Source organism: Lithobates pipiens, unplaced genomic scaffold, assembly GCF_037356315.1.
Source record: "Lithobates pipiens isolate NorthernLeopardFrog02 unplaced genomic scaffold, aLitPip1_a1.2 Scaffold_18, whole genome shotgun sequence".
Taxonomy (NCBI): domain Eukaryota; kingdom Metazoa; phylum Chordata; class Amphibia; order Anura; family Ranidae; genus Lithobates; species Lithobates pipiens.
Window position 1 is genome coordinate 561,431,540 of NW_027507758.1, and position 18,182 is coordinate 561,449,721.

The 18,182-nt window shown below is 43.6% G+C and overlaps 1 pseudogene; it reads right to left on the minus strand.

Annotated features, from left to right (window-relative positions):
* Positions 1 to 4,196: 4,196 nt before the first annotated feature.
* Positions 4,197 to 4,426, minus strand: LOC143990530 (U2 spliceosomal RNA; annotated as a pseudogene).
* Between the last annotated feature and the right edge of the window lie 13,756 nt (positions 4,427 to 18,182).

Below are 18,182 nucleotides of genomic sequence, written 5' to 3' on the forward strand. Positions count from 1 at the left end.
GGGGGGGGGGGGGGAGAGAGTTCACAGACCCGAAGCTTTATTGAACTGAAAAAAGCATACATAGTGGTGGGGAGGGGGGAAGGGGAAATCTTCAGACCTCCTCTTCCTCCTTAAAGTCCATCTAGTGATAGTCTATGAGCGTTGGCATCGAGGATTCAGACCTGGAATGACACAAAAGTTATAAAGAAAATACCTTTTGTGAAGGCCTGCACCGAAAGCGTTTCTGCTTTGCTGAACCCCTGCTCCAGTATCATCTTCTTTCCGAAGATCTCCGGGGTCATGTTGGGGACTCTTCCGTCCACCTCCTTCAGCTGCAGCACGACCGTCTGCTTCATCCAAGGCTTTAGGGTAGGGAGCCCATCGGCAGGGGGGGAGAGCTTGGCTGGTTTCGGCTGGCTGGCACCGGCCAGGGTGGGGGTGGAGGTTGAGGCCGCGACTTTCTCGGGGGTCTCGGAGGAAGTGGCTGGAGCGGGGTTTTTCTTGTTCTTTCCGGTCTTCTTTTCGCTCTTCCCCATCGTTCCGGAGATGGAAGTCGCCTTAGGTGTTCTTAGGTGGCTTCTGGTTCCTCAACGTCTTCGCTCTTTATCGTAGCCTTTACAAAGGCTCTAGCATCTACTGCCCGGAGGGAGTAATGCGGAGGCGGGGGGGGGAGGGAAGACCGCAATCTCGTTCCTTGTGGGGGCTAAGCCTCTAGCCCAATAGCAGCAAGTAGGTGAAGCTGAATTTAATCAACGATCCTACAAGGCCGAGCAGAGGGTACCCCACAAGGATCTAATGGCTTGGATAGATACAAGTGGTTCTCAACGTCCTAGCTGTGAAGCAGGGACACCCCTAAAGGCTATAGTCGATTTTTATTTATTTAATTTTTCCCATCAGCATGAATCGCATACTCAGATCTCCATCAATCAACTCTCAAGAGACTTCGTAACGTTCTTTACATCATCCAGGTAAGTATTTTATATCAAAAAAACCTTAAAAAACATCATTTTAAAAACAACAAAAACTATCTATCCCAACCTCCACTTCCCAAAATTCCAAAAAACATCCGCCTCCACCACCCCAAATTTCTTACGATCATATAGCACAACATGATATCGTTTACTCGGAACCCACTCAGGAGTTTTGTTTTGTCTGAAGAAGAATGTACTTTTTCTATATCCACATCTCGCTTCCCAAATCACCTCCTTCACAATTGCTGACAAAATCCACCCCCTCCTTTTTACATCAAAACCACCACCAACCAGACCATAAAAGCATAAATCTTGCGTAACCTCCATCCCCAATACAGTTTTCACTAAACTCGTCAAACTCTTCCAAACATTTTTAACAAAAAAACACTCCAAAAACACGTCTTACCCTTTCAATCCCACCACATCCTTCTCTTACACATCTTTCATTTCTCACCACATCTCTCAACTTCAAAAAGGTCATTGTCAGCAAACATTCATGGAAACCCATCCAAACAATTTCTCTCTGTTTATTAGTCACTCCCTCAATCTCCAGGTTCCTCCTGCATTCTTCCACCTGTTTCGGTCTAAGGTCAGCTAGGTTAGAAATCAGTTCCTCCCTCTTTAGCCATCTAACCAGGGTATTTTTAACTACAGCACCAGTACCTAAATTACTTAAACTATTTTTATCATGCCATATCTTTAGCTTGGCATAATAGGGAGGAGGTACAAGAGCCACAGGTTTAGTGAGGTCCCGTTTCCCCCAACCCCATCTTATCACATACCATCCCATCAGGTACCGCATAAAACTCATAGCTTTACCTCCACTAGAAAAGGTTTTAAAATGTACCAGCCAAGAGTGCATCCCCATAAAAGACTCCACCTTGGGGAAATTGTAACCTCCCAACGTTGTCTCTTTGATCACAGTGGATCTTGCCACTCACTCCATTTTTGCCCCCCAGAAAAAAAACAAATAAGTCTCTCAATCTTCTGCATCCATCTCCTTATTAAATGGAAAAATAATCCCGAAATATAACAGCGGCAGGCAAACTGCTTTGGCAATGAGCGTCTTTCCAGACAAGGATAAGCGGCGTAGCTTCCAGAAGTCAAGTTTTTTGGTCAGTTTATCCAAACCTTTCGCAGCATTCTCTTTATTCTGTAAATTCCTTTCAAAATGTATATCCAAGATCTCTATTTTATCCACTTTTTTAATCCTGCCTGAAGGAATACTATCCATTCCACTCAAGGTGCAGACCGCGCTCTTATTCCAATTCACTCTCATTCCTGTAACACTCCCAAATAGTTGTAGCTGTAACTCCGCTCTTGCAAGATCCCTTCTGGATTTACACAAAAAGGTTACATCATCCATATAACATAAAGTCTTTAGCTTATTTCCATCTCCTCCAGGAACAAAAAAAACTTTCAAAGGCCTTGTCCTGCTGAACTTGCTGTAACAAAGGCTCCATAATACATATGAACAAAATTGGGGACAAAGGGCATCCTTGCCTTACTCCAGATTTGACCTCAAATGGTTCTGATAGAATCCCATTTATTAAAACCTTACTCCATACGCTTGTATAAAGGCTCCTGACCATGCTAACAAAGTCTCTTGAAAAACCTAACTTTTTAAGCACATGAAACATAAATTGGTGCCAAACTCTGTCGTAAGCCTTTTCTAAATCAAAACCAGCTACTGCCAAAGGCAAGTTATTACACTGGGCATAGTAGGCCAAGTCTCTAAGTAATATTAAATTGTTCTTACACCTCTTAGGTTATCACAATAATTGTTCAGAAAAGCTCTAACCAGGTTAACATCTGCAAAAGGATTGTAAAGGTGTACGGTTATTACTTTTTCTTCTTGCATAAAAAGTGGTTGTACTGAACTTCCTTCCGATCTCACCATCTTCCACAAACTTGAATTTTTCGTAAACGTTCCAGCAGATCTCGGTCAAAACAAAAGTTATGTCATATAAACGCTGGCTTGGAAAATCTTGCAGACATATGTCCCTTACCACAAGGCTAAGAACTCCGGTTAACAAATCCACCACGACAGTCCTCAAAGATACAACATCCGAGAATCCTGGCTTCATCAGGAAACGTAGTGAATCCCGAATTCCTCGGGCCGCCATCTCGCCACAAACATGCTCCTGTTCGCCTTCAGAAGGGTGATCGCTCCTTGTTGCTCGGGGACTAAGCCTAGGGCCTATAGCAGCAAGGGGGGGCCCTCTGAAAAGGGACGCTCCCCCCAAGGCCGACCGGGTACCCCGAGCACCTCGTGACTAAGTCTTTTATACAGAAAGCCTGCACTTGATCTTAGCCAAAAGGCTGAGAAGCGATAACCCAATTATTCTCTTTTCCGAGCGAGCGGCGCCCTGCCCGCAACCAAGAGCTCACTGGGAGCAGCTGCCCAGGCCCCTCCGTCTGCCCTTCCCCCACATCTAGACCGGGCGGAGACGCTGATATGCAACTTTTCACACCTGGCCCCAGGCTTGCTGCCTAATCCCTTCCTGATGACCTAGATACCAATACACATTTCTAACACCTGTCCAACACCTTGACAAGCACTTGCTGACCTTGGAAATGACCAGCAGGCAGCCAGCAGCACTAAATGCCCACATCCAGGTACTCCTCGTTGATGCTCAACGAGGAAAAATCATTTGCATGAGACCGCCTCCTGGACACGGGGACGAAAGCCGACAGTCAGGGACCCACTAGAGGGAGACACAAGCTGCTGAATGAATACTGAGGCAGGGACTGCTTTTCAGCAAGCTGGCTGTACTAAGGGACAGAAATGGAGCAAAGTCCGCCCTATTGTAATGGCTGAGCTGGGCTGCTGCTCTCCAACCTGACTAACATGGGAGGAAAATAAAGGCCTCATTTTGGGCCTTGCATAGAAAGTTCAGTGAAACTCTAGCTAGCTGCTTTGTCGAAAATGTGTCTACTTGCTGACTGACTTCATAGGTTTGGCTGCTGGCAACTACTGCCACTTCACCTGCTGCTTCCTGAGCAAAAAAAGATTGAGCGAGCAAGGAAGGAGGGAGAAAGAAAGGCCAAGAAACTGACAAGAAGCAAAAACATCAGTACACACAGGGGTTCAACGCAAAGTTATTGCAAAAATGAACAACATACAGACAGCTTGTGAGCAGCAAAAGTAACATTGCAAGAGAGTGAGCAAGCAAGCAAAAGGATGAGGAGGATGGAGGAGAATTTGCTGTTTGAATTCATTCTGTTTTTGGAAACTGCATAAGAGAGGGGTGCACCGGTCCTGGAGGTACTGCAATACCAGGTCGATGCGTGGAGTGGACAGAGCAAGCTCTTCTTCCATCTCCCTGTTCTAAAAATCCATTTAATATATGGTCCCCAGATAGGGGACGTATCAAATATTAAACTGATAAGAACAGATTTTTTTTTTTTTTTTTTTTTTTGCCTGTGGCGTGCAAAACACACCCAAAAACTTCCACCCAGTGCCAAAAAAAAAAGTGCACACACATAAAGATTGAACACAAAAACGTGCAACGGGTGTACCACTGTCCTCCACGAGGAAGGACCTTACCCTTATACCCCGGGGCGTCAGGCTCCAGACGGGGACTGAGGTACCAGACGACCACCTTTCTCTGGAAGGTCTGCCGAAACAGACTCGCCCAAGTATTCGGTTGGGGCTCCCCCAAAGGGACACCCCCTGAGATATAGAGCGAACCAAGCCAGAAGGCCTATGTCCACCCCCTCCCAGGACTGTCAGGGTTGGCCTGAGGACCGACACCCTACTCATCATACAGTGACAAAATGTGGAGAAGGAAGTGAAAGTGACCATTGTGAGATACAATGGCCAGGAATAAAAATTTCCCCTGATCCTAGCCAAAAGGCCGGGCCCAAGAGGCAGGTGTGAAGAACGTGTGTTATGGTGAAGTGACCATGGCGCCAAACATAAAAGTGATTTCTCACAGTGAGAGTAAGGCACCCCTGAACTGCCACTTCAGGGGCACATCACCACAGGCTTTTCAAAAGCATCTCTGACCCACAGCCCAGACCACAGCAGTCCCCACCCCAGGCAGAAAGGCATGGAGATCTGGGAGCTTAGTGAAAGCCCTTTGTCATCAGGCACCACCCTCGCTCCCATTATTCCTACCTAATTACGTTCGGAAAGTACTGCCCGTTCCCCCGGTGGGAGAAAGGGGAACCAACATTCCCTCCTGAAAAACTGCCCAGAGCTAGAACTGCCCCAATCCAGGCCAGAAGGCCAGGGACCCAACCAATGGTTCTCCATCCCCATCAGAAGGCTTCCTTTTTGGCTACGAACCGCTCCAGGTTACCTTCACACCAGCAAGTTTTGCATGGCAACCGCCACCCCTGCTCCACCTCACTGTAGAGTAGGGACGGAAGCAAGCGCCACCTCCTGGCAACTGATAAGAACAGATTTTTTTTTTTTTTGAAAGCCTGTGGCATGCAAAACACACTCAAAAACTTCACCTGGTGCATAAAAAATGTGCGCACACATAAAGAGGTAACGCAAAAAAGTGCAGATGGGTACACAAGCCCTCTAAAATCAGAGGGCCTTGTCCTGAATCCCCCAGGGCATTAGGCTCCTGACCGGGACAAGGACACTTAAAATTTGGTCTTTCTTGTTGAAACCAGGCAGACCACGTTCTTTGGAAGGTCTGCCGAAAGAGACCCACCCAAATACTAGGTGAGGCTCCCCCAAAGGGAGACCCCCAACCCTAAGGAAGAGGGCGAACTAAGCTAGAAGGCCATGTCCACCCCCTCCCCAGACTTTCAGCACAGGCCCTGGGACCTGTGACCCTACTCATCACGCCAAACAGTGAAAGTGACAAACAAAGACGTGACACACACAATAAGAGGAGAGGGGAGGCCATTGTGTAAAATAATGACCAGGTATAAAAAAAAAAAATTCCTCTGGTCCCAGCCAAAAGGCCTGGCCCAAGAGGCAGGTGCTATGTAAAAAAAAAAAAAAGCTTGCTATTGGTGCAGTGAGCGTGGTGCCCAAAATCAATGTGACCCTCACTCACAGTGACTTTTAGGCACCCCTGAACTGTCACTCCAGGGGAACATACTCCAAAGGCTTTTCAACACCGCCCTGACCCAACCCCCACCCCAGGCAGGTTGGCATGGAGATCAGGAAGCTTGGTGAGAACCCTTTGCCATCAGGCTCCACCCTCGCTCCCCTCACTCCTACTGACTGCTCCTCCCCACCTATCAAGGAGGAGCAAGCGTTGCAATTCCCGAAAGACTGTCAGACCAATAGCAGCACCCATCCTCACCAGGAGCACCCTTCCAGACGGCTCGGACTCGACCATGCATCGGCCCCTAATTTAGTGTCGGGCGGCACAACGTGGCCCCTATCGAAATCGTCCTTCCAGATGCTAATTAAACCATCCGAGAGTGCTGACCAAACCCTCTCTATTAGAGATGGAATAGCGCCTTGTTTGGCAACTGATTAAAAAAAAGAATATGTTCTTAACAAACTATTCAGAAATGGAACAGGTACTCGACATTGCATGTCTCGCCTTACACTTCCATCAGTACCATTCGTTTCATCATCTTAGTTCCAACCATACATCATATACTCAACACCACACATCCCTTATTTATCATATAAAACTCAGCTATAAATCAAAGCAACTAATCCTACACTGCCACATACTCGCCTAAGAAACCAAAATATAAGGCATGTCTTGAATCCCACCTCCCAAAATCTCGACATTCACCCATACATTCCTACCACAAACCTTATTACCCCCCTTCCCTAACATCCACAAACCAGAAACACACATACCAAACCTTAGGAGGAAACATGAAATCCAACATTAACTGCATATTTAGAAATCCCATTAATAAATCAAGGGCGGTACAGTGGTGTAGTGGTTAGCACTCTCACCTAGAAGTAAAAAGGGTCGCTGGTTTGAATCCCAACCATGACACTACCTGCCTGGAGTTTGCATGTTCTCCCTGTGCCTGCGTGTGTTTACTGCGGGTACTCCGGTTTCCTCCCACACTCCAATGCAGGTAGGTTAATTTGCTTCTGTCCAAAATTGGCCCTAGTATATGAATGAGGACCTTGGATTGTGGGCTCCTTGAGGGTAGGGACCAATGTGAGTGTGCAATGTACAGGGAATAGGGGAAGACACTCAGGTTGAACTGGATGGACTAGTGTCTTTATTCAACCTTACTGACTATGAAACGATGAAAATCAAGATAAACCAACCAAAGTACCCCATTGCTCTATCTTCCATGTTTTATTTGCCTCCTTTCATCCATCTTTGCTACCATTTTAGGTGTCAATTCTTTTTTGAAAACCAATACATTGCGGGCATCCCCCGTAGCATCTCTTTAAATAACAAAAAATAACCACTGAACTCTTACCTTCTCCCCCTCCACCCAAGCCGAAACAAACTGTCATGCATCAGGGTTCTTTTTCCCTAACACTGTTGAGAAAAATAAGTAAAAAATTTCCCAAACACAAATTGCAAAAGGACAGTAACAAAAGAGGTGACACAAATATTCTGCACTTGCGTAACCTTCTCTAGGGCATTTCTCTGACCTACACAGATCACGCTTTTTTCTGAAAGCCAGAGTTGGCAGACAATTATGCAAAGTTGTCCAAGTGACATCCCTTTGCTTATTGGAAACCCCCACCACCTCCAATCTTTTCCATGTTACACTAGACTGAGTAGAGTTCAAGAATTGTATTAAGCTCATGGTTTCATCACACTTTAAACCTTTAATAATACTTTCTTTTGAGAAATCACTTGGCATAACGTTTTCAATCCTCAATTTCCTAATGTTCTCTAAACATAGATAATACGGAGCCACAACCAATGCCTATGGTTTAGTTAGATCTTTTTGGAACCATTTCCAGCCACCCAAGTACCTCATCATAAAGGCTGCTCTACTCTCACTATGCAATATCCTATCAACTAATAATAGTGCAGTTTTACAAAGCGATCCACATTGGGGAAGCCTAGGCCCCCTTTACACCCCTCCTTTAATAGTTACCTCTCTTGAGACCTTCTCCATCCGGGATCCCCAGAAAAGATTAACAACTCTCTAGTTATTTTTTGCACCCATCTCTTACCAGGGGGTAGAATCACGTATGTATACAACAAAAGAGGGAGAATGACTGCTTTAAAAACTAAAATCTTCCCTCTGAAGGATAATTCTCGTAATTTGAAAAAATTATTTTTCTTAGTAATTTTGGTTGACAATTTCTCATATGATGTTGTTCCATTACACCTCTTATCAAAATGGATACCAAGAATCTTGACTTCCTCCACCACTTGGATCCCATCAACCTTAATAAGGATCTCTCTACCCAACTGACAGAGCTGACTCTTTTTTTCCCAGTTAATTGACATCCCACAAAATATTTTAAGATGCAATGTTGCATGATCCAAGTCATGTTGTGATGTTGCAATAACAGCAATATCGTCCATATAGGCCATTGTTTTAACCCTTAGATCCTCACTACCAGGAATGGCAAAGCCTTTGCAGGCCTTGTCCTGTTGTATGTATTTCGAGTGGTTCTACAATAGAGATAAAGGCCAAAGGAGAGCGGGCATCCCTGTCGTACCCCCGACCTGATGGGAAAGGCTTCACACAGCTGCCCATTAACTAACACCTGGCTTGTGATGTTACCATATAAACCCCTGACAGCATTCATTAATCCAGTCGGGAGTCCCATGCTACTCAAAACCTGGAAGAAAAAAGCATGTGACACCATATCGAAAAACCTTTTCCAGGTCAATACTTTCCACAATTAATGGGCTATTATGAGAGTTAGCAAAAAAAATCATGTCCCTAAAGAAGGATTAGACTGTCTGCAATTCTCCTCCCAGGTACAGCACAGACTTGGTGTTGCCCAATTAATTTACTTGCCACTTCCCTAATGCAGTTTATTATTTTAGAAATAATTTTATAATCCACATTAAGGAGGGATATAGGCCTCCAGTTTTTCATATTTCTCTTATGCCCACCTTTAGGCACAAGTGTTATTACTCCTCTCCTTCTCTCATTGTCTTACTTATCTTCCTATTCACATAAGCAAACTTTATTACCCCGCATTCCTGTTTGCCCATAACACTCCACATTTTCTCATACAGCTCAACTGGTAGTTCGTCTTTACCCAGGGTTTTTTTATGTGACATATCTTTCATTGCAGCAAGCACTTCCACATCCTCCACATGTGCTGCAAGAAAACCAACTTCCTCGGAAGTTAATTGTCCTTCAACTATTCGACAATATTCTTTCATTTCGTGCTCATCCGTGCTCATCCACCCGTGCATCTTTAGAAAAAGGTCGGCATAGAAGGATCTCACAGTCTTAAGAACCTCCTCTCCCGCCACCTCCCCCTCTGGACCTAAAACCGAACTTAAAAACTCCTTTTTTTGAAGAACCTTCTTAAAAAAGAAACGGGTACACTTTACATCTTTTTCCAAATGGTCAACACATGCTTGATATATAATTTTCTTACACCTCTCCTTCAGATTCTTTTTACACTGCTCTTTAACTTGAGCCAGCTCCATCCCAACCTCCACCCCTACAGATTTTAATTTGTACAGAGTGTGCAACCTTGTCATTAACTCATTTTTCTGCCTCCTCCCCTCCCAGGCCAAATGGATCCCCCATTTCTGGAAGTATTCCTTAATCCTAAATTTGACCCAATCCAACCAATCTAACAGGTTAACATAATCATCCCTCCTCCTAACCAAAGAATCAAAAAAAGGATTAAATTGCTCAATCACCATTGCATCCTCCAGAAGTTTAACATTTAATTTCCAGCATCCGTGGCCAAACTTAATTTTAGCATTGATATTCATCCTACACAATAATAGACAATGGTCTGAAAAAAGGATTTAAAGTGTCTGAAGCTAACATAAAATCAATACGGGATTTTATTGTCCCCTTATCTGGTAAAAAGTAAATTTATTTGTTTCTCCGCCCAACTCTTTACCAATATCTATAAACCTTAAAATCTGAAATTAAATTATTTAAACAGACAGATGTGCTGTCAACTGAAGATACAGAGGCACTCGCTCTATCTTCAATACTACGAATGCAGTTTAGATCCCCAACCACCATCGTAGGGATTCTACCAGGAAAGTGCAAGGATAGAACTTCAAAGAACTCTTGTCTTTCCCTCCTTGCAGTGGGCGCGTAGCAATTAAAAACACGTAACTCAAAATCAAAATACGTTAAATGTATTTGCAGCATTCTTCCTGGAACAAGAATCTTGTAACTCAAAATTCGTACTTTATCTCCTTTAACTAAAAGACCAATCCCTTCATTTTTATTTGCGCAAGCAGGCGACCAAACAGAGTGTCCACAAGACCACTCCTCCTGTTTCGGTACATGGTTTAACATACACTCCTGTACACAAATTATTTCGGCCTTCAAACTCATTAGTTCCTGGAACACAACCACTATCCTAACCGGGGAGCAAATGCCCCACACATTAATTGAGGTGATGGAAATCATATCAAATGAAATAAATATTGCAGCATGCTTTTAATTTACCTCCTGTCATGTAATTTGATCCCTGCCCTCACCTCCCTCCCGTTTTAACAAAACCTCCTCCTCCGACTCCGCAGAGTCAGTTATTTCCAAATCACCCGCAATCACAAGATTCTGCTTAACGGTCTATATGGACTATCAGGTGTTTCTTCAAATCTACACTTTTTATTCATACTTGCTGCCTCACTTTCATCTTTGTCACAGCTCTTCCTCTCAAGCTGACCAGCAATAAGAGGCTGGCCAGAAGAAGTCAAACTACCACCTGGTTCTTCCTCCATCCCCCGCGTCTCCTCACTTTCTACTTCCATTTCATGTTCTACATTTGGTCCTTGCACTCTTGCAGTCTTGGAGGTCCCTATACTAATCTCTGCAACACCCCCACCTCCATCTCTTACCTGACCTTCTCCACCCTGCCCCTCAATTGGTGTTCCTTCCCGCAGACTCACATTCTTACCAAGCCCAAAGAGCTTGTTGGCACCCCCCACCACAGCAGCATATGAGAACATTTTAGTTTCCTTCGCTAGGGGACAATCCTTTGCTCTATGTGAGGCAACACCACACAAGTCACAAACCGCCGGATGACCCGGTTGCCCACATGACTGACAACACATCCCCGCCCCACATTCCTCCTTCACATGGCCATATTTGAAGCATTGCCTACAATATTTAGGCTGCCCAACATAGAATAAAGAACAACAATTCCCTGCGATAGTGAAAAAAGCTGGGGGGTGGCAAATTCCCCCATATGCCCGAGGGTCTGACTTAAAACGCACTTTAAACTTGATTTTACTTCTGTAAATACCCCACTTATTTTCTGATTTATCTCCCACACTCACCTCCCAACAATATCATCTCAGAAAGATACGCACCAATTCAGTCTCCAGAAAAGGGTTAAAAAGATGAACCGTCAAAAATTTTGCTCCAGGATCAAAAAGAAGCTCCAATGTTAATTTCTCCAGCAGGGTATTCCCAGCCAATATCATTGTATGTGCATCTTCAAAACGGCAAGGCAATACCGCTCAGAAATAAAAGAAACATTGTAAGTACCCACCGCTGGGAAATCTTGCAACGCATAGATCAAACTCACCCTGACATTCAGAGTCTTCATCCACACGTCCTCCATGATTTATTTAAGCAGAATCTCTCTCTGATATTCTGGCTTAACCAGTATTCTTAAGGTGTTTCGGATCTCCCTCCACGCCATGATAACGTCCGGTAAGTAGCGACTCACCCGTCGCCTTCTTGCTAACCTTGGATAGTGCCCTACCCAATAGCAGCAAGTCCTGGACCCCGAAGGGAAACAGGTCAAGGCCGAGCAGGACTAGTATCCTCAGAAACCTCCTGACCGCAACTAGAGATCACAGCCAAAAGGCGAGAAGTGATAACCCAATTATTATCTTTTACGACTGAGCGGCGGCCTGTACGTGTTTTAACAGTGGGTCAATAGCACAAGTGAAAAGTATAGGCGAGAGGGGACACCCCTGCCTGACCCCCGACAACACAGGGAAAAAATCTGACATATTTCCATTTACTAGGACCTGACTCACTACATCAGAGTACAGACCTCTAAGGCTCTTCAGAAGTGGCCCAGGTAGACCCATTTTTGACAAAACACTAAACAAAAAAATGTCCAAAACTTTGGCATAGGCCTTGTCTAGGTCAGTCCCCAAAAGGGCCAAAGGGTCTATTGCTTATTTGAGCATAATATGACAGATCTCTTAATAGTATCAAATTATCCATGATCTTACGCCCAGGGACCGCACAAACCTGCCATTCCCCTACTAGTTTTGCAATTATCATACTTTGTCTACTTGCCAATAACTTGGCCAACAATTTATAGTCTGTATTGAATAGCGTGATCGGACGCCAATTTTTAATGTCCCTCTTTCTCCTTTTTAAAAAATCAATGTAATTGCCCCTTTTTTCATAGAACGAGACACAGTTCCAGAATGGATGCAGAACCTCATGAGCCCTAAAAGGTGTTCTTTAAACAAAAACCAAAACCTTTATGTAAAGTTCTGCAGGAAAGCCATCTCTTCTGGGGGTATTATTTTTAGGCATTTTCTTTAAAACACACTCCACCTCTTCCTCCATTACTGGGTCAATCAACCCAGCTGCTTCTTCTTCCCCCAAACATCCCTCCACCACCTTACAATACTCTGTCACTTCCTCCTCTTGCACCACACTCCTTCCACTATATAATTCTCTATAAAAAGTAGCCATCTCCTCCATCATTCTATCCCCTTCCACTTCTCCTGGCAACACAGATCTCATTACTTTCTTTGCATCCACCACCTTTTTGAAAAAACAAAAACAAACAAGAGCAACGTTCTGCCTTCCTCCAGGTCTTAAATTTTTGACTCAAAAATTATTTGTTTCCTTTTCCTCTTAAACATAGCAGCTCTATCCACCCTAGTGTCCTCAAGTTCTTCATCAACTTTCAAGCCCATTCTTCTACACTTATGCAAAAGCTGAATCCTTTGTATCAGCTATTCAAGTTGTGTCCTATGTTCCTCAAATGTAAGGGGGGAATTTATTAAAACGTATTGTTCATATATAATATATATATATATATATATATATATATATATATATATATATATATATATATATATATATATATATATATATATATTATATATATAATTAAAGCAAACCTCCTTTTTTTTCCCTTTCTTCCCTGTTCCCCCTTCCCCCCACCTCTGAGCAGTCTTCCAGCTCCTTTGTCTTGTGATATTGATTCTTTATCCATTTCCTGTGACCTTATAATTTCGGCATAGTACCAAGATCTTTTGAAATTCCTCCAACACTCCCACTTTCCTCTTATCCCTTCATTTCTTTCTTACAAATGGTGCTTCATACATTCCATTCTATAGGTTTCCTCAACTGCGTCTACCCATTCCCATATGGTTGGACTCTCCGCCACTCTCCATTTTTTTAGGAATGCGTCTCTTTGCTGCGTTTAAAAGGTGAGGCACCAAAGAGTCTTTATATTGTTTGATGCCCTCCTTTGTTCCATGCAGCAAAATGACCCATGGATCGTTCTCTATCTTCTTTTTAGTGATTTCTCTTATATAGCTGATGATTTTTTTTCCCAATATTCTTTAATAGGGCAACCCCACCATAGATGACCCATACTACCTGCTGTGTTTCATCCTCTCCAGCAATCTGCCCAGGTTTTCCCTTGAAATTTACTAATCTTGTCCGGCGTGGCATACCATCTCGATAAACACTTGTAGTTCATCTCTGCAGTGCGACTATCAACTGCCGAGCTGTGGGTTAGTATGAATATTTTCTTTTTAATATCCCTTTCCATATATGTGCCTAAATCTCTCTCCCATATGTTGATGAATGGCAGAGTCTCCAGTTAATCCATCCTTAAAAGTAAATTATACATTTTTTTATTTCAAGTTCTTGGTGTTTTCTAACATGCATAGTCTTTTCAAGGTCTTCAGTTCGTCATTTGTTCTCATAGGCTGAGGTAAGTTTTTTACAAAATGGCATAACTGTAAATACCGCCATTCATTCATTTTCCTAAATTCCCTTTTTTTTTTTTTTTTTTTTTCCATCTAGTGGTAAAACTTGACCCCCTCTCATCACATCCCTCAATTGTGCTTTTTCCTCTTTTAACCACCCTCCACCTATGGATTTTTTCCCTGGTGCAAAGTAATCATTTTCAAATCTTATCAGTGGCAAATTATATTTCCCAATTCATTTTTTATATACTTTATCCCATATATTAAATGTGTTACGTGTCATTATATGAATATAATTATCTAGTGCTCTCACTTTGGGAGGCTTCCATATTTATAGTGTTCAACCTAACCCTACTAAGTGCTTTTTCTATACTAACCCACCTTTTTTCATTTTTTTGCTTTAACCCATTATGGGACAATACCACGGCATTATAATATTTCTGTATGTCAGGGACTGCTAAACCTCCATGTTCTTGATCCTGCTTTAAAACAGAGTAGGCGACTCTAGGTTTCCTGTTTTTCCATATAAAGTTCATCATCAGTGACTTTATTTTCTTAAAGAATACTTGCAGTAAGGGGATGGGGAGCATTTGGAACTTGTACGTTATCTTAGGTAGGATCGTCATTTTAAAAGTGCTGACACGCCCTAACCACGAGAGGGGCCTATTTATCTTCTGTTTACTATCTTTTTTTAATCTCGTTTAGTAAGGGGATGTAGTTTATTTTATAAATCTTATTTATGGAATTTGCTAGCTTAATTCCTAGATATTTTAACTCCTTCCTCCACGGGAACCCATATTTCTGCTGCAGTATTCTCCTTTCCTCTTTTTTCAAATTAATGTTTAATATTTCCGAATGTGCTAAGTTTATTTTGAAGTTTGAGATTTCCCCATATTTTTCCAAACTTTTCAACAAATTGGGCATAGTATTCCAGGGGTCACTGATGTAAAAAAGCACGTCGTCTGCGAACGGCGCGAGTTTGTGCTCCTCATTACCTATCTCAATTCCTCTAATTCTTGGGTCCCTTCTAATTGAGGAAAGTAATGGCTCCAGTGAGAGAATAAACAAAAGGGGAGATGGGACATCCCTGTCTCATTCCATTTCTGAGCTCAAATGGTGGGCAAACTTCCCCGTTTATTTTTACTCTTGCTGTTGGCTGATGGAGATATATATATATATATATATATATATATATATATATAGATAGATAGATAGATAGATAGATAGATAGATAGATAGATAGATAGATAGATAGATAGATAGATAGATAGAGAGAGTTTTGATGCGTTGTCTCATGATCGGTCCAATCCCCAGTTTATCTAGGGTCTGGAACATGAATCCCCAGTTTACCCTGTCAAACGCTTTCTCTGCGTCTACCAACAGGAGTAGACCTGGGGATTCACCCTCCTTTTATTTTTTTGTAAGATCAGCAGCGTTCTCATGCTATTATCACGCCCTCTCTCCCTGCTTGTATCATACCCACCTGGTCTGGGTGGACCAATATATTCAGAAGGTCCCTCAAACTCACTGCCAATACTTTGGCATAAAGTTTTGTATCCACATTTAAGAGGGATATTGGTCTGTAGTTTGAACATAGCGATTTATCTTTTCCTTCCTTCAGGATAACTGTTATTAGGGCGTTTGACGCTTCTTTAGTCATCTTGTAGTCTTTTCCTAGTCCGTTCATGTACTTACACATCCTCGGAATTAAGATCTCATTAAACTTTCTATGATAAAGGGCCGTAAATCCATCCCGGCCTGGGCTTTTGGCTGGGAGAGTGTCTCTCAATGCCTCTCTAATCTCCCCTTCTGTGATAGGTCCTAACAATATCTCTCTTTCACCTTCAGTGATTTTGGGTAGCTCCACCTTCCTCTGAAATTTTTTGGTTTTATCTCCCTTTGAAGCTAATGGTACCCCCTGTCGTCTCCATTTCACTGTAATTTCTACTGGGAAAAATTCCCACTGGGCACACTCCAAACTACCATCACTCCCCTCCTCCACTTCTAGCATATCAGAGTAATTTTCACTAGAAGATAGTTCCCCAGAAGGCCCTATGGGGAAAATAAACTCTTGATTAGACAAATAAATGACAGTCTGTTCTTCTCCTTCTACTATCCCTGCTTCTCTCAAGGGATCTGAGCACTGTTCATTCAAAGCATTAGTCTCCATCTCATCCTCTTCGTGGAAAGGTCCAGGAGCCGCACCAGGATCCTCCAACTGTGCTGTCTTCATGCTCTCCACAGCGCTGTCCATAGGAGCAGTGAGGGCCACACCAGCCGCATCAACCGCCACAGCAGCCGATACTCCAGTAGGAATTACCACCTCACTACTCCCAGCTGTTTCCTTGGGCACCTTATCACTGGTCTGAGCCCGAGGGAGCTCGCCTGCTGGACACCAAACTTTAGGCGTCCCACTGGCCCCCTCCCCTCCACTAGCAGACCTCCGCTCTTCTTCCCGACAGCAGTAATCCAAGCAAAGGTTTTCTTCCATTTTTTATATTCACGACATTGTTTAGCCAGATGTCCTGCTTTATGGCATATATCACATGTTCGGCTGGCCCCACAATTGCTAGCTTTATGTCCTGGTTGCCTACAAAACTTACACCTCTGCACCATGTCGCATTCATAACTCACGTGCCCATACAAAAAACATTTCCTACAATACTTAGGTCGGCCCTTATATAACTTAAACTTGGCAAAAAAAACGATAATTCCCTGTACAGATCTTAAACCGATTCAAAACTTTTCCCCCTCCTTTCAATTCCTCACAGTGTCCTGCCAAGAAGGCCCTAAGCATAGCTTGGTCTGCAAAAGGGTTATACATGTGTAAAATCACAATTTTCTCATCTTGCATAAAACAAGGGCATTACTTCCAAACACTTCATAATTTCTGTATCCTTCTCCTTTGTTCTTTCAAAAGCATTCCAGCAAATCTCGGTAGAGGAAAAGGTCACATCATAAATACCTTGCATTGGAAAGTCTTGAAGGCACAATATGTTCCTTACCTCAACATTGAAGATGTTCATGAACAGGTCGACCACCACCAATTTCAAGGAAACCTTGTCTCTGGATTCTGGCTTAACCAGAACGCGAAGAGAGTCGCAAAGTCCTCTATTCGCCATTTTGATAAGCGCAACAACGGCAGCCTCTTCCGGAATCTGGGGGGTACCCGGGGAAAACGCCTCACCGCCGACAAACCACGCCCTGTGGGATTATCACCCACTATCACCCTCTCATGGACCTCCAGCAGCGTCCTACCCAATCAAGGAAACACCCCCAGGCCAAGCAGGACTGGTGCCTTCCGTCAACCCTTCAACCACGATACACGATCGCAGCCAAAAGGCCGAGAAGCGATAACCCAATTATTCTCTTTTCTGAGTGAGCGGCGGCCTTGCCCGCACGAAGAGCTCGCTGAGGGGAGCTGCCTGTGCCCGTCTGCCCTTCCCCCACGTCTAGACCGGGCGGAGACGCTGATACGCAACTTTTCACACCTGGCCGAGTTTGCGGCCTAATCCCTTCCTGTTGACCTAGATACACATTTCTAACACCTGTCCAACACCTGACAAGCACTTGCTGACCTTGGAAGTGACCAGCTGGCAGCCTGCAGCACTAATTGCACACATCCAGGTGCTCCTCGTTGATGCTCTACGAGGGGAAATCATTTGCATAAGACCGCCTCCTGCACACGTGGACGAAAGGCAAAAGTCGGGGACCAACTAGAGGGAGACACAGGCTGCCGAATGAAGACTCAGGCAGGGACTGATTGTTTTTAGCAAGCTTGCTGTACAAAAGGGACAGCCATGGAGCAAAGTCAGCCCTATTGCAATGGCTGGGCTGCTGCTCTCCAAACTGACACTGGCAGAAAAAGGCATCATTTTGGGCCTTGCTGAGAAAGTTCATTCAAACTCTAGCTAGCTGCCTTGTCAAAATGTGTCTACTTACTGACTTTCTGACTTCATAGGTTTGGCTTCTTTCAACTACTGCCACTTCACCTGCTGCTTCTTGAGCAAAAAAATATGGAATGAGGGAGAAAGAAAGGCCAAGAAACTAACACGAAGCAAAAACACCAGTACACACAGGGGTTAAATGCACGTTTGTTGCAAAAATGAACAACAGGCAGCTTGTGAGTAGCAAAAGTAACATTGCTGTGAGCAAGCAAGCAAAAGGATGAAGAGGAAGGAAGGAAGGAGAATTTATTGTTTGAATTTATTCTGTTTTTGGAAACTGCATAAGA